The sequence below is a fragment of the Callorhinchus milii genome, unplaced genomic scaffold, assembly GCF_018977255.1.
Source record: "Callorhinchus milii isolate IMCB2004 unplaced genomic scaffold, IMCB_Cmil_1.0 Scaffold4, whole genome shotgun sequence".
NCBI classification, from domain to species: Eukaryota; Metazoa; Chordata; class Chondrichthyes; order Chimaeriformes; family Callorhinchidae; genus Callorhinchus; species Callorhinchus milii.
The window spans coordinates 67416210-67430905 of NW_024704745.1; the positions used below are offsets into that span (position 1 = coordinate 67416210).

Here is a 14696-nt window from a genome sequence, read left to right on the forward strand (position 1 = left end):
TCTTCAAATCCGTCAGGGTGGGTAAGTATAGTGTATATTCTACTATCCTTCTGCTACCTTGTCCTCCCTTCCCTCCCGGTATCTGGGACTTAAGCCATGACCCCATCCCCCGTCTCCCCCCACCTCTCCCCCCCCACCCGCGATGTCTCCCATAGCCTGCAGGGGCTGATGCTGTCCCACTGATCGCTCGCTCCCGGTCTCTGTGTGCGCGTTTTGGCTGCCGCCTCGTCCCCCGGAAAATGTTTCTGCTCCCACCCCCACATTCTGCTACTCCCACTCTTTCCTCTCCCACTACCCTCCTCGCCTTCTCTCTCTCCTGAACCTCACCATTACCTCCCTCTGCTCTAGCCTGGGCATCCTCCACCAGGCCCATCGTAGCTCCCGGTGTTGGTTGTCTGGAGGAGCCACCCCAACTGTCCCATCGCTCATTCTTTCTGCAGCAACCACCTCCAAAAGGCAAACACCTCTTTCCCCTCCCTCATAAATACCCTCCCCAACATGGCCTGCTCCTCAACAACAACAACAACAAAATTACATTTGTTTTGCGCCTTTCACGTCGGGAGGACATCCCAAGGTGCTGGACAGACAGTGTTATGGACCTGAGCTGGGGGTCAGGGTGGGGGAGGGTGAAGGGCAGGGGAAGAAGCAGGGAGATCGAAAGCACAGTCAAAGAGGATGGTCTTGAGATAGGTCTTGAAGGTGGCAAGGGAGTGGACGAGGTGGAGGGACTGCAGGCTGGAGTTCCAGAGGGTGGGGACAGAGTGGTAGAAGGCCCACCCGCCGATAGTGGGGCAAGCGAGGTGGGGGACATGAAGCAGGCTGGAGCCCGCTGAGAGGAGGGAATGAGCAGGATGGTATGGGCTTAGGAGGTTTCAGAACTGCATGGTCACTTCTACCCCACAACCTCAAATCCTCTCTTTAGCACTCCCCCCATCACCGCCCCCCACCAGCAAACCTATCCGCATTTTCCTCCAAAATGTCTGCTTACTATCCAACAAAGCCCTCACTATCCATGACCTCATTCTAGATGAGCAAATTGATATTGAGAAACTGATAGGAGTCCTGTAGCTCAGTGGTTAGAGCACTCGCTTTGCAAGTGAGAGACCTGAGTTCAATTCCAGGCAGAGGGTGAAACCTTGGGCAAGTTTCCTTACTCCACACAGAGCCTAATAATAATCCCTCCAAAACCAAAAACAATAATAAATTGGTCATTTTCAATCTACGACTGTTTGTGGGACATTGCTGTGCGCAATTGGCTGCCGCGTTCGCCCACAAATATACAGTCAATTCACTTTACAGTGTGTTCTGTGAAGCGCTTTGGGACGTCCTCCCAACGTGAAAAGCGCTATATCAAATGCAAGGATTATTATTATTATTATTATTCTTGGGCTTACGGAAACCTGGCTCTCCTCCGGTGACCACATCCCCTTCATTGAAGCCTCCCCTCTTGGCTACATCTTGTACCCACCCCAACCAACGTGATGGCGGGTTGGCCCTCATCTCCCAAGCTTCCCTTGGTCTATCTCCTATTTCTCTGGCTGTTTCTCCTCCTTTGAGCATCTCACTCTCTATCATCCCTCCTCTCTCTCCCTCAAAAACCTCCTAGTTTTCCACACCCCCAAACCTCCTGGCTCCTTCCTCACCAATATCTCCTCTCTTCTGTCATCCCTGTCCCTCTACACTGAACACCTGCTCCTAATGGATGATTTCAACCTCCACCTGAACTCCCCTTGCACCACCTCCTCAGATTTCACTGCCCTCTTCTTCTCCCTAAACCTCACTCTGCACATCGACTCGCCGACCCACAATTGTGGCCACTCCTTCAACCTTGTCATCACACATGGCCTTGACATCTCCAACCTGTCAATCACAGACAAGGCCCCCTCGGATCACTTCCTCATCTGCCGCTCCTTCCATATCCCCCTCACCTCTTCCAAACCCTCCACCATTTTTTTCTGGCCCTGGAAAAAGCTTCCCCCTGAGTCCCTCACAAATGCCCTCTCTTCCTCAGACCTTCTGTCCCTCTGGCCCTCCACCCGCAGCGATCTTGCTGCAGCCATCAAGCTCCTGAGTGACCGTCAATCCACAACCTCCAATTCACTGACTGCCTAGAAATCCAGGGTTGTTTCCAAATCCACCAGCTCCCCCTGGTACAACAGTCATCCCCACTCACTCAAAACACAAACCCGGATGCTCGAGTGCAGATGGCAGAAATCTGGCTTCATGATTCACCGTCATCTGTGGCTCGAGCACCTCCACACTTACTGCCTTTCCCTTTCACAGGCCAAAACTGACTTTTACTCCCAGGTCATCCTGGAGGCAAACAACAATCCAAAGTTTTCTACCGTCCATCACCTTCTCTGTGCACCGCCTCAAGTCTTCTCTATCCTCACGTCAAATGCCAAGTGCAAAGAGGTCGTAGACTTCTTTGCCTCAAAAATTGAAAACATCCACTTGGCTGCATCATTCTCCCCCACCATGTCCCTTCCACCCAACCCAGACCATCCACACCACCTTCTTCCTCCGCCACGGCTTCTGCCACTCCACCCTCCTTACACTCCTTTGTCCCGATTTCTCCCTCCTTGCTCTCAACCACAATCACCCGGATGAAGTTCACTACCTGCTAGCCTGACCCCCTCCCCACCCAGCTGCTGGTCACTCAGCTCCCCCTTCTCTCCCTCCTGCTGGCCGACACGGTCAACTAGTCTTTCTCCTTAGGCCCTGTTCCACTCCCCCTTGAAAACTGCTGCCACCACACCACTCTTCAAAAAAAAATCCTCAATCCCTCTAATCTCTCACAATACCATCCCATCTCCAACTTACCCTTCCTTGCCAAAGTCCTGGAACTCATTGTTGCAGGTCAACTTCAGTCACGGCTCTCCCTCCACTCCCTCCTCGAGCCCCTGCAGTCTAGTTTTCGCTCTGCCCACAGCACAGAGACAGTGCTTATCAAAGTCACAAGTGACATTCTCTCTACCTGTGACCAGAGCTCCCTCTGCCTCAACCTCCTGGATCCCTCTGCCACGTTCGACACATTCGAGCGCGCCATCCTCCTCCATCAGCTCTCCTCCCTCATCTACTTTAGTGGGATTGCACTCATGCGGTTCAAGTCCTAGTTGACCAACCACCTCCATTTCATTTCAGCAAATGGTTTCTCCTCCCGCCCCCACCCGGTCACCTGTGGGATATCTGAGGGCTCCATCCTTGACCCTCTTCTTTTCCTTATCTATATGCTCCCTCTGGGCGATGTCATCCGCAGACACAGAGTAAACTTCCACATGTATGCGGATGACACGTAAATCTACTTTGCCTCCCTCATTACTACAGGTCTGCTGATGTTTCATCAGCTTGTCTGGCAAATATCAAGGCCTGGAAGAGTGTAAACTTGCTGCAGCTGAAAATGGACAGGAAGGAAGCCATACTCCTTGGCTCTCGTCAAGATCTTCACTCCTGCGGATCTAAACTCCTCAACTTCCCTGGGTTCTCCCTCAGACTCACCATACCAGTGTGCAACTTAGGCATCTGTTTGACCCCCAACTGTCCTTCCTCCTCCACATCCGGCCCCTGACCAGGACCGTTTTCTTCCACCTCTGCCACATTGCCCACCTCTGACCGTACCTTACCCCAAATGCAGCTTGTGCATGCGTTTGTCACCTCCCGCTTGGATTACTGCAAAACACTCCTCGTCAGTCTCCCCAGCTCCACCGTTCACAAGATCCACCTCATTAAAAACTCTGCTGCCCGCATACTGACCAGGACCAAACTCCACTCCCACATCTCACCACTTTAATAAATAAGACATTCCTCCTGTTTTACTTGTTTGTCACACCTCATTGGTTTTCCATGCATAGAAGCCGATCTTTATGAATCTCTGTTCAGAATGAAGCATTCACAAATTAGAAAGCTCAGTAATAATTGTGAACTTCTTTGATATTGAATTTATACAATTCACTAAAAAATGTAATTATAATAATCGTTGCATTTGATATAACACCTTATTAAATTATCAAAGTATCTCAAAGCTCTTCACAGCATTTATTACAAAGTGTAGTGATTGTATGAATTTGTAGGCAATTGGGGTAGCCAATTTGCCAACTGCAGTGACCCACAAACAGCCATGATGTGAAAGATTAATACTATCTGGAGGGCTGTTAGCGAGGACACCAGGAGAACCTCCTTTTTTATACAAGGTTCTATAAAAATCCAAGTTCTTCTATTAGTTTGCTTATAAAGAAACTTGAGGACCACTTATTACATTAAGGAAATGAATGACCAAATCTTCAACAAGGTATTAATAAACACATCTCAGGTTGCAGTTTTCATTGCAAAGTATTATTTCAGCTAAAAGAGATTCCAGTTTCTGAGATATTTTCAGTGATTTACAACAACATCTTGCATTTATATAGCTCCCTTCACGCAGGGTAGCGTCCCAGAGCCCTTGACAGTGGTGGTGTTTGACACTGAGCCGGGGGAGAGAGAGAGGGAGGAGGAGGTGACCATAAGCATGATCAAAAAAGGTCTTTAGGTGGTATCTGAAAGTAGGGAGGGAAGAGATAGTTTTGGGGTATAGTGGTTGAGGGAATGGCCATTGGAAGTTGAGCAGAGGGGATGAGGGACCAATAGGAAGCCAGACCCAGCTGGGCTGAGGCAGCGGTGGTGGAGTGGGGCATAAGCAGATCAGATAGGTAGGGAAGTGCGAGGGCATGAATGGATTTGAAAACGAGTGAGAGGATTTTGAAATCGATCCCTTTGGTAATTGGGAGCCAGTGGAGTCTGGCAAGGACTGGTGTGATGGGTACACAGAGTTTTGTGCAGGTTAGTATCTGAGCTGTGGAGTTTTGAATTCATTGAATTTTGCGTATGGTGGAGTTGGAGAGACCAGCGAGGCGGGCACTGGAATAGCCTAGTCAGGAAGTGATGAAGGCATGGAAGAGGGTTTTGGCTCCATTGGTCATGAGGTATGGATGGAGGCGGGCAATGTGACGGAGGTGGAAAAATGTGGTCCTGGTCAGGGAATGGATGTGGGTAGAAAGGAAAGCTGGGGTTCAAACCTGACGCCCAATTTGCGAATGGATTCAGTGAATCTGAGGGAGAGCCTGGGGAGGTTGAGGAGTTCAGACCCGTAGGAGAGAAGACATTGACGGGAGCCAAATAGTATGGCTTCCATCTTGCGGACATTCAGCCACAGGAAATTTGAGCTCCTCCAGGCCTTGATGTCCGTTAAACAAGCTGACAGGACATCAGTGGACTGGGAGTCGCAGCTGGAGGAGGACAAGTAGATTTGGGAGTCATCCGCATACATATGGAAGTTGACTCCATGTCTGCAAATAACATCCCCGATTTATCCACAACCTCAGGGTAACAACACTTTGCATATTAAGCTTATGACGTACAATATGTGTGTCCAAATAAATGTCACAAGATCACAAGATTAGTTAAGATGAAAAAGGCCCTCATCCTTCCAGAATAGCCACCCAACCATTTTTAACATCATAGCATCAAGGCCCGAAACACCCTTCAGAGAGACAAACTCAACCAAGACACATTGACCTATTATCTGCCCTATTTTTAAATACACAGTGAGACTGAACCCAATCACTACGGCTTTTGAGATCTCTATTAGAATGCAGTGCACTAGTGGTGCAGAACAGCTACAACACAACATATCTTCAGTGTAGCACTCTGTATTTTGTTCAGTGAGAGCTAAACAAGTAAAGGAACTCCTGAGTCTCTTCTCGCTCACTTTAAATCAATCATTCCTTGCTGGAGTTTTTTCTTCTCAGGGGGAAGCTGAGAGGGATGTAGGGGGGTGTTAGTTGATTCATCACTCATCATGTCAAAACAGTGTGAGGCAGCAATAAATAAGGCAAACAGGACGCTGGGCTGTATTGACAAAACAGTTGCGTTCATATGGTGCTCAAGTTGTATAGTGCTCTGATCAGGTTGGACGTAGAGTACTGCATGCAGTTCTGATTATCACAATATAAGGGCATTGCCTGGGCTTCAGAGGCAATGCAGAAGGGAGCAAGAAGAATGATCCCCAGTGTTAGAGAATTGAGGTAGGAGCAGTATTAGATAAGATAGGGCTCTTTAGGCTTAAAACAAAGTGTCCCAGGAGAACCTTACAGAAGTGTACCACATTTTAAAAGAATTTCAGAAAGTAATCCCACAACAATGGTTTTGCAGAACACAGATCTAGGGTTCCAAAGGGCAAATGCAGGACAAATACCAGAAAGTATTTATTTGCCCAGTGTGTAATTAATTATTGGGAGAGATCACCGGGATGGGTGGTCAAGCAAGGTTTGCTCGACTCCTTTAAGAAGCAGCTTGACGGTAAGGTGGGTATTCTTGAAGGATGAGATCAAATGGGCCAAAGAACCTTTTTCATCTGAATCTTCTTGTGATCTTGTGTGATATGTGTGTATATCTTACATCATTGAAATCTGGCAAAATACTCCACAAATCTAGGAGTTTCACACATAATAAGTGAAGTAGCAAGGGGGATGTTTGTCACAGAGTTTCTTCCAACCCATATTTCACAAAGCATTTTTAGTCAGTATACTATGATAAGACAGAAATATTGTCCCTGATAAGTTAAGATGGGGTGACTGTTGAGACTACAAAGACTTTCCTACTTAACTGGCAAAAAGCAGCTCATCATTCACAGCTCAGTATGGCTTCTGCATACCAGATGTTGGGCTGAAACCAGAAAAATTGTGGAATTAATCTGAATTCAAAGGTAATACTGCACTAGAAAAAAACTTTTCTTGGTCTGATCCGACGTGAAAAGCGCTATATCAAATGCAAGGATTATTATTATTATTATATTGGGTTTTTGCGCTCATACTTAAGACAAGTTTACACTCCAGTGCAGCCCTGGAGAAGCATTGCATTATCAGAAAATGCCATCCTTTGGATGAGATGTTTAACCAAGGTACCAAGGGTATTGACTAGAACAAGTTAGTAAGAAGAGTGGCTGAGGCTAGGACTCATTCTGAAAACAGATGGGTAAGGTAAGGACGGTATGCTGGAAGACTGCAGCCAATTTGGACACATCAACATCCTACAAACAGCAGGATTGTGTAAAATTTTACAAAATCTTTAATGTCAATCATAATTTTGAAGTATGTTATCTGCAGTTTTTAAAAAGGTCTAAGGAAATAATAATAATAATTCTTGCAATTAATGTAGTGTCTTTCACACCATCTCAAAGTGCTTCACAGGATATATTGTATAGTGTAGTGACTGTAGGTAAGCATGGCAGCTGATTTTCACATAGCAAAGTCTCACAAGCTGTCATGAAGTGAATATCAAATTTCTCAAATTACTCATAGCTTCCACGTTAAGATTGAATTTCAGAATTTTCCAGTATCTGCACATTTTAAGACAATGGTCTTAAAGCTAAATCTGTCAAGAGTACCATCTCCTTTACCAAGAGTAAAGTGATTGATAATACTGTATTTTCTCTTGTTAACTGTCAACCATGGGGTATTCGATGGAATAAGGAAACGTGCCATGCTGGGAATCGAACCCAGGTCTTTCGCTTGGGAGGCGAGTACTCTAACCACTGAGCTACAGGACTCCTGTACGTGATTCTATATTGTGATGGGAGAACAGCGAGGTGGAGATCGAATGGGCTGAAAGTCTTCTTCATCTGAACCATCCGACTTTGTGATCAAATATCCCTTGAGGAATAAAAATAACACGGGAAAAGTGGTTCAACCATGGCTAATTAGAGCACTTCGGGAAAGTATAAAATTAAAAGAAGAGACCTATAATACTGTCCTGTAGCTCAGTTAGAGCACTCGCCTTGCAAGTGAGAGACCCGGGTTTGATTCCTCGCAGGGCGAAACCTTGGGCAAGTTTCCTTACTCCACATGCCTGATAATAATCCCTCAAGAAAAAAAATAATAATAATTTGGACACTTCAATCCACGACTGTTTTTGGGACACTGCTGTGCGCAATTGGCTGCCGCGTTTCTCCCACAAATATACAGTCAATTCACTTTACAGTATATTCTGTGAAGCGCTTTGGGACTTCTAGAAGACGTGAAAAGCTCTATATCAAATGCAAGGATTATTACTATTATTATTATTAAAAAGAGCAGTAAACCCGAGATTGGGAGGTCTTCAGAGACCAACAAAGAACAACTAAGAAACTGATTAGGAGGGAGAAAATAGATTATGAGGGCAAACTACCTAGAAGCATAAAGACAGACTGCAAGAGTTTTTACAAATACATATAGAGAAAGTGACTAGCAAAAGTGAATGTGGGTCCATTACAGGCATAGACAGGAGGAGTTAAAATGGGGGATAAAGATATGGCAGAGTCATTTAAACAAATACTTTGCTTCTGTCTTCACATTAGAAGACACTGAAAACTTACCAAAAATAGAGGGGAACCAAGAAGCTAATGTTAGTGAGCAACTTAGGGAAATTAACATCAGTACTAGGGAATTGGTACTAGGGAAACTGTTGGGATTGAAAAATGACAAATAACCTGGACCTGATGGCTTGCATCTGAGGGGTTTTAAAACAGGTGGCTGCTGAGATAGTGGATGCTTTGTTTTTGATCTTCCAAAATTCTCTGGATTTTGGAGCGGTTCCCATTGATTGGAAGATCACAAACGTAACACCACTATTTAAGAAGGGTGGGAGAGAGAAGATGGGGAACTATAGACCAGTCAGTCTGACATCGGTGGTAGGGAAAATTCTAGAATCTTTAATTAGGGACGTCGTAGTGGGGTACTTAGAAGACCATAACATCATTAGGCAGAGTCAAGATGGCTTTATAAAAGGGAAGTCATGCTTAACAAATCTTTTAGAGTATTTTGAGGATGTAACTAGCAGGTTAGATAGGGGGGAAACAGTAGATGTAGTATATTTTGAATTTCAGAAGGCATTCGACAATGTGCCACATAAAAGGCTGCTACAAGATTAGGGCCCATGGAATTAAAGGCAATATATTAGCATGGAATGAAGAGTAGCTAATGGGAAGAAAACAGAGAGTAGGGATAAACGGGTCCTTCTCAGGTTGGCAAGATGTGACTAGGGAGTGTCACAAGGATCAGTGCTTGGGCCTCAACTATTTACAATCTATATCAATGATCTAGGGTCTTAGGGTCTTCTAACCAAGAAGTTATGTAGTCAACATTGAACATTGTTAGAAAGCCTTTGCAGCCAAACATCAATAAAGATGCCTTTGACTGTTATAGATGGGCAGTGTTTTTTCCTCAGTCTATTTTATTCACAAAGTTACTGTAATCCTGAGGTCCTCAGTTGTTGATTGATTTTGTACAAATGATTGATGCTATCTGTGGATTTACTACAATATACATATAACTGGATGACTGACTGATTGTCTGCCTTGCTTGCTTGGAAATAGAATTTAATGTTCAGCATTACCATCCATGGTTGCACACTCCACCTTACTAAGCCAGTCCAGAACCTTGGTGTCTTGTTTGACCCTCAACTATCCTTTCTATCTCACATCCGTGCCATGACCCTCTTTGCCTTCCACCTTTGCAACATTGCTCGGCTCCGCCACTGTCTCACAATGCAGGCTGCTAAAACTCTCATACTCGCATTTATTATATCCAGGCTTGACTATGCAAACTCCTTGCTTGTCGGCCTTCCCAACTCCTCCTTCCAGAGGCTACAGATCTTCCAGAACTCTGCAGCCTGTGTCCTCTCCCGCACCAGGCTCCGTGACCCTATCACCCCCATCCTCGCCCGACTCCACTGGCTTCCCATCACACAGAGGATACAGTTCAAGATCCTGGTCCTCATCTTCAAAGCCCTCCATGGCCTTGGATCCCCCCTACCTCTGCAACCTTCTAACAACCTACCAACCTGTCCACTCCCTCTACTCAGCAGGCTCTGGCCTGCTTCACGTCTCCCACCTCGCCCACTTCACCATTGGTGGGCGGGCTTTCAGTCACTCTGCCCCACCTTCTGGAATTCCATCCCGCAGTCTTTCCACCTCGCCCCCTCCTTTGCCTCATTGAAGACCCATCTCGAGACCCTCCTTTTCAACCGTGCCTTCGATCATCCTCCTCCCCCTGCTGTCCACCGTATCCAATCCCAACCCCCAGCTCGGGTCCAAAACACTGACTGACCAACGCCTTGGGGCATCCTCCCGACATGAAAGGTGCTATACAAAAGTAATGTTGTATGTTAATGTGTTATGATTGGCCCTCGATGCATTAACGTAAGTTGGCTTAAATATCATTAGAACACATTTAGGCTCATTGTGACAAGTTATTGAAAGTGCTCCAAGACTCTACCCTAATTGATGGGGCCTATATAAATGCAAATTGTTCCTGTTATTGAAACCCTCAAAGGTTTGCTGAAATGCAGTGCTTGCCTTACAGCAATGAAAGGGAACAGAGGAAGACAAAATGGCCTCTGGAGACCAAGCGATCAAACTTTCTGATGAATTCACAAGTCAAGAACCAACTACTTTGCTTTATAAGAACAGCGGTGCCTGCATCTTTCCTGTTTCAGCATAGAACAACCCATTGCTTTGTCATCTGTTAAATCCTGACCTAGAATCACCTTCGTTGATAGCCTCAGTGTTTTTGGTACCAATGAGAGAAACAGAAGCCATGGATTTCTAATTCACAGCTAGCAAGAGGTGACTGTGCTGGCAACTCACAATTGATCATGTCAAACAACACATAGAAGGTCACAGTTGTGCTAGTAATGAAAGCTTCCAGATGTTCACATTTTCCCAGCATCTGGGGAACGACAGACAGGCATGCAGCAGCTGCCTTCAAAGTTTCTTTAGAAAGAATTGTTAGATAGCATGGAAGAAGTAGAAGCTTTTTTGGACTATCAAACTTGCTCGTTCCACAACCATGCAAAAGCTGCCCTATTGAGGTCTTCATCCACTAACTCTGGAGGAATTTTCTGAGGGTTCTTTTGGTCAGCCGGGTGTGGAAACTCATCACCATGCTTAAGGCTCTCCAAACCAGACCAAGAAACTTCCCTTTGTCCAGAATGGAATTCACACTTTCTCTCTGGAGGGATACATCCTGCATATCTAATTCTGGTGAAGGTTAGCAAGAATAAAAGCTTGGGGATCCCAGACTGTGCGATAGGGTACTGCTGTAGTTTAAGCAGCTAAAACTTTATAGTTTGCAATGAAAATCCTGTCTGGCAAGCTTCCTGCTGCTTGTCTTGTTTGGATCACCCTACCCATTTGGGCTTTGCCTTGCAGGGTTAATGGGAGCTGAGTGGAAAGAATCCTTGCTCCGAGTTGACCCCTCCAAGCTCTGCTGATATACCAGTCTGGCTAGTCTTAGATTATGGATTGTCTTAGATTAGCAGGGTCTTGGATAACAGCAGACTCTTCCAGCTCACAAATAGGATTACCAAGACCATCACAGAGGGGTTGACTTGATTCCGACATTCCTTTATCAAGCTTGTCACTTGGAGACAGTTCAGTTTCAAGGAGACAGTGCTTATTTCCTCTTTGAGGGATCACAAGTTGATGATTTGTCATCTAACAAGTGCAAGTTTAAGTCCTCACTAGATGGAAGACATCAGAGACTCCCTGTGAGCCATCTAGTGAGAAGCACTGCTCAGCATGAAATGTTTCAGCACCTTGGGATGTCCTCCCGATGTGAAAAATGCCACACAAATTTTGTTGTTTGCGAGCATTGTCACTGTCCTCCTGCCCATAAGTCAGAAGCACATCTCTAACCAGTAAGCAATGCTTTCCCCAGTTGGAGGCACAGAGTATGAGCAGCAGCTCCTTATCTGTCTGCATACCATTCAAGGTGGATACCAAGACCTGGATATGTGAAGGTATGTTAAGAGTATAAGTTGCTCCATGTAACGTCTTCCAGCAGCTGTAATTCCAAGCCTCAAGAGTTTAACAGACACTTATCTCCAGATATTTATACAGCCCACTACTGAAGGAGGGAATCAAAACAGCATCAATTTATTTTTGTTCAGCATCGGTTCTAAATATACACTTTGCTGTGGGGAAAAAAATATCCTCTGATCTAATCTCGCTTGAGGTTTGTTAATCTTAAACCTATTTACAGTAGTGCTGGACTCATAATCTAAATCCAACATCCTCCTTACATTTGCATAATTTATGGGACTGAAAGGACATCTCTTGAGGGAACTGGAACAAACATGACGGACCACATGGCGTTCTTCTGTGTCAGAATTTTTTATGATTCTATCCCTCTCAATGTATGAAGATTTGGATGATATCTTCCCTCAACCAACTTTTTGCCAAAGAAAATAAGTACAGCTCCTCAACCTTGCCCCATGAATTTAGAGCCTAAACCTTGGCATTATCCATGTCACACTTCTCCCCAATGCATCAGTCGGTGTTTCAGGGGAGGTGCTCAGACGTATATATAATGGGATATATGTTGTAGGAATAACAAGATTTTTTAAATCAGAAATCTGAGTGTGGACTCCTTCCAGTAATGGAGGTACATCATACATGTTATGTTAACATGTGAAAATACTTATTTCTGTAAATTATTGGTGTACCACATTTGGAATATTGATGGAAATTATGCTATGCTGGCACTAAAAAAGGAACAGAGCAAATTTCACCTCATGATCAATACTGTCAATTGTCAATGAATGTGCTTCATTAAGCGAGATTGAGAGGTGGTGGCAATTGAATTTATAAATGTTATGGCATTCCACAGTTAATCACACTTTTTATTTGGTCAACCCAGTATCTAACACAGAAGGGAACCCATCACCATAGAATCATAGAATTGTACAGCACAAAAAGTGGCCATTCGGCCCATCGAGTTTGTGCCAGCTCTTTGAATAGAGCCAACTAATTTCAATCGCACTCCCCAGCCCTTTCCCCATAACCCTGCAAACCCATCCTCCTCAAATACCCATCCACCGCGTTTTCAAAAATAGTTATTGAATCAGCCTCCACCACCCTTTCAGGCAATGCGTTCCAGATTCAAACAACTGCCCGCGTGAAAAAAATTCTTCTCACCTCCCCTCTGCTTCTTTTAGAGACTATTTTGAATCTGTGACACACCCACCAGTGGAAACAGTTTTTCCCTTTCTAACCTATCAAATCCCCTCATGATTTTGAAGACCTCTATTAGGTCTCCTCGTAACCTTCTCTGCTCCAATGAGAATAATCTCAGCCTCTCTAGCCTTTCCTCATAATCAAGGTCCCTCATCCCTGGTACCATCCTTGCAAATCTCCTCTGCACCAATTCCAATGCCTTAACATCCTTCCTATAGTGTGGTGTCCAGAACTGGGTGCAGTATTCTAACTGAGGCCTAACCAGTGTTTTATATAGGTTAATCATAACCTCGACTCTTGTACTCTATGCCCCTATTTATAAAGCATAGTATCCCATATGCCCTTTTTACAGCTTTATCTACCTGTCCTGCCACCTTCAAGGATCCATTTACCTGAACCCCCAAGTCTCTCTGTTCTTTTACCCCCCTTGAGATTGTATTACCAGCCTGTATTGCCTCCCCTCATTCTTTCTACCAAAATGCATTACTTCGCATTTCTCTACTTTGAAACTCATCTGCCATGTGTCTGCTCATTTTACCATTCTGTCTATGTCTTCCTGCAGTTGGCTCCTATCCTTCTCACTGTTTACCACCCTACCTAACTTTGTGTCATCCACAAACTTGGAAATGGTACTTGCTATACCCAAGTCCAGATCATTTATGTATATTAAGAAGAGCAGTGGTCCTAATACCGATCCCTGGGGGACACCACTGTACACTTCCCTCCAGTCAGAAAAGCAGCCGTTCACCACAACTCTCTGCTTTCTGTCTTCCAGCCAGTTCTGGATCCATGCTGCCACTGTCCCTTTTATACCATGGGCTTCTATCTTTCTTATAAGTCTTTCATGTGGCACTTTGTCAAGTCCATATAAACTACATCAACTGGACTACCTTTATCCACCCTCTCCGTTACCTCATCGAAAAATTCTATTAGAATTTTTCTAATAAAACCATGTTTAAGAATATCCAAACCAGATTGAGTTCCACATGTACAGGCCACCTACACATGGAAATGTCCCTGTGTCTGGAATTAGATGAATACTCTCTCCCTGGAGGAATGATCCTACTTATCTAATTCTGCAGAGTATTGGATGCATGATGGCGATAGACAAGGCTTGGATACTCTCAGAGTGCATTGGAATTACTCCTAGAGTTGAACCAGCTTGCCATTGAGAGAGCTAGGATTACCCTACTGGTTAGGGCGTTGGTTTGCAGGGTTAATATGAGCTGAGTGGGGAAAATGTTTCCCACCAGCAGGGATAATTATCATAAGAAGCACATTGTGAGGCATTACAAATTTCACTTTGAACTCCTTGATAACAGCTTCATATTAACTCAATGGGGAGAAAAAAATTGAAGTGTATCTACTGAGTGGGTGTTAGTGGTCTGAAGCTTGGTGTGCCTGTGAGCCAAGTATATAATCTTTACCTTGGTGGTCTTCTTGATATGATTAAACTGCCGAGAATGTTTATTGTGAGAAATCACATTCCATCACTCAGTAACCTCATCCTGTCCTCACTGCTGTTTCTGGTGTCTGGGGAAATTCATCGCAGTCCCAAAGATTAATATGTTCCTTTCCACCACCTCTTCCACGATCAAATCAACCTCCCGTTTTCTGATAGAAACACTGAGGTGATACATAAGAAAGCATCAGTATATATTATCTGGAC

The 14696-nt window shown here is 44.8% G+C and overlaps 1 non-coding gene across 1 annotated transcript; it reads right to left on the reverse strand.

The window, feature by feature from the left end:
* Positions 1 to 7509: 7509 nt before the first annotated feature.
* trnag-ccc lies at positions 7510 to 7581 on the reverse strand. Its single transcript has one exon. It is a non-coding gene; the product is annotated as a tRNA-Gly (tRNA).
* Between the last annotated feature and the right edge of the window lie 7115 nt (positions 7582 to 14696).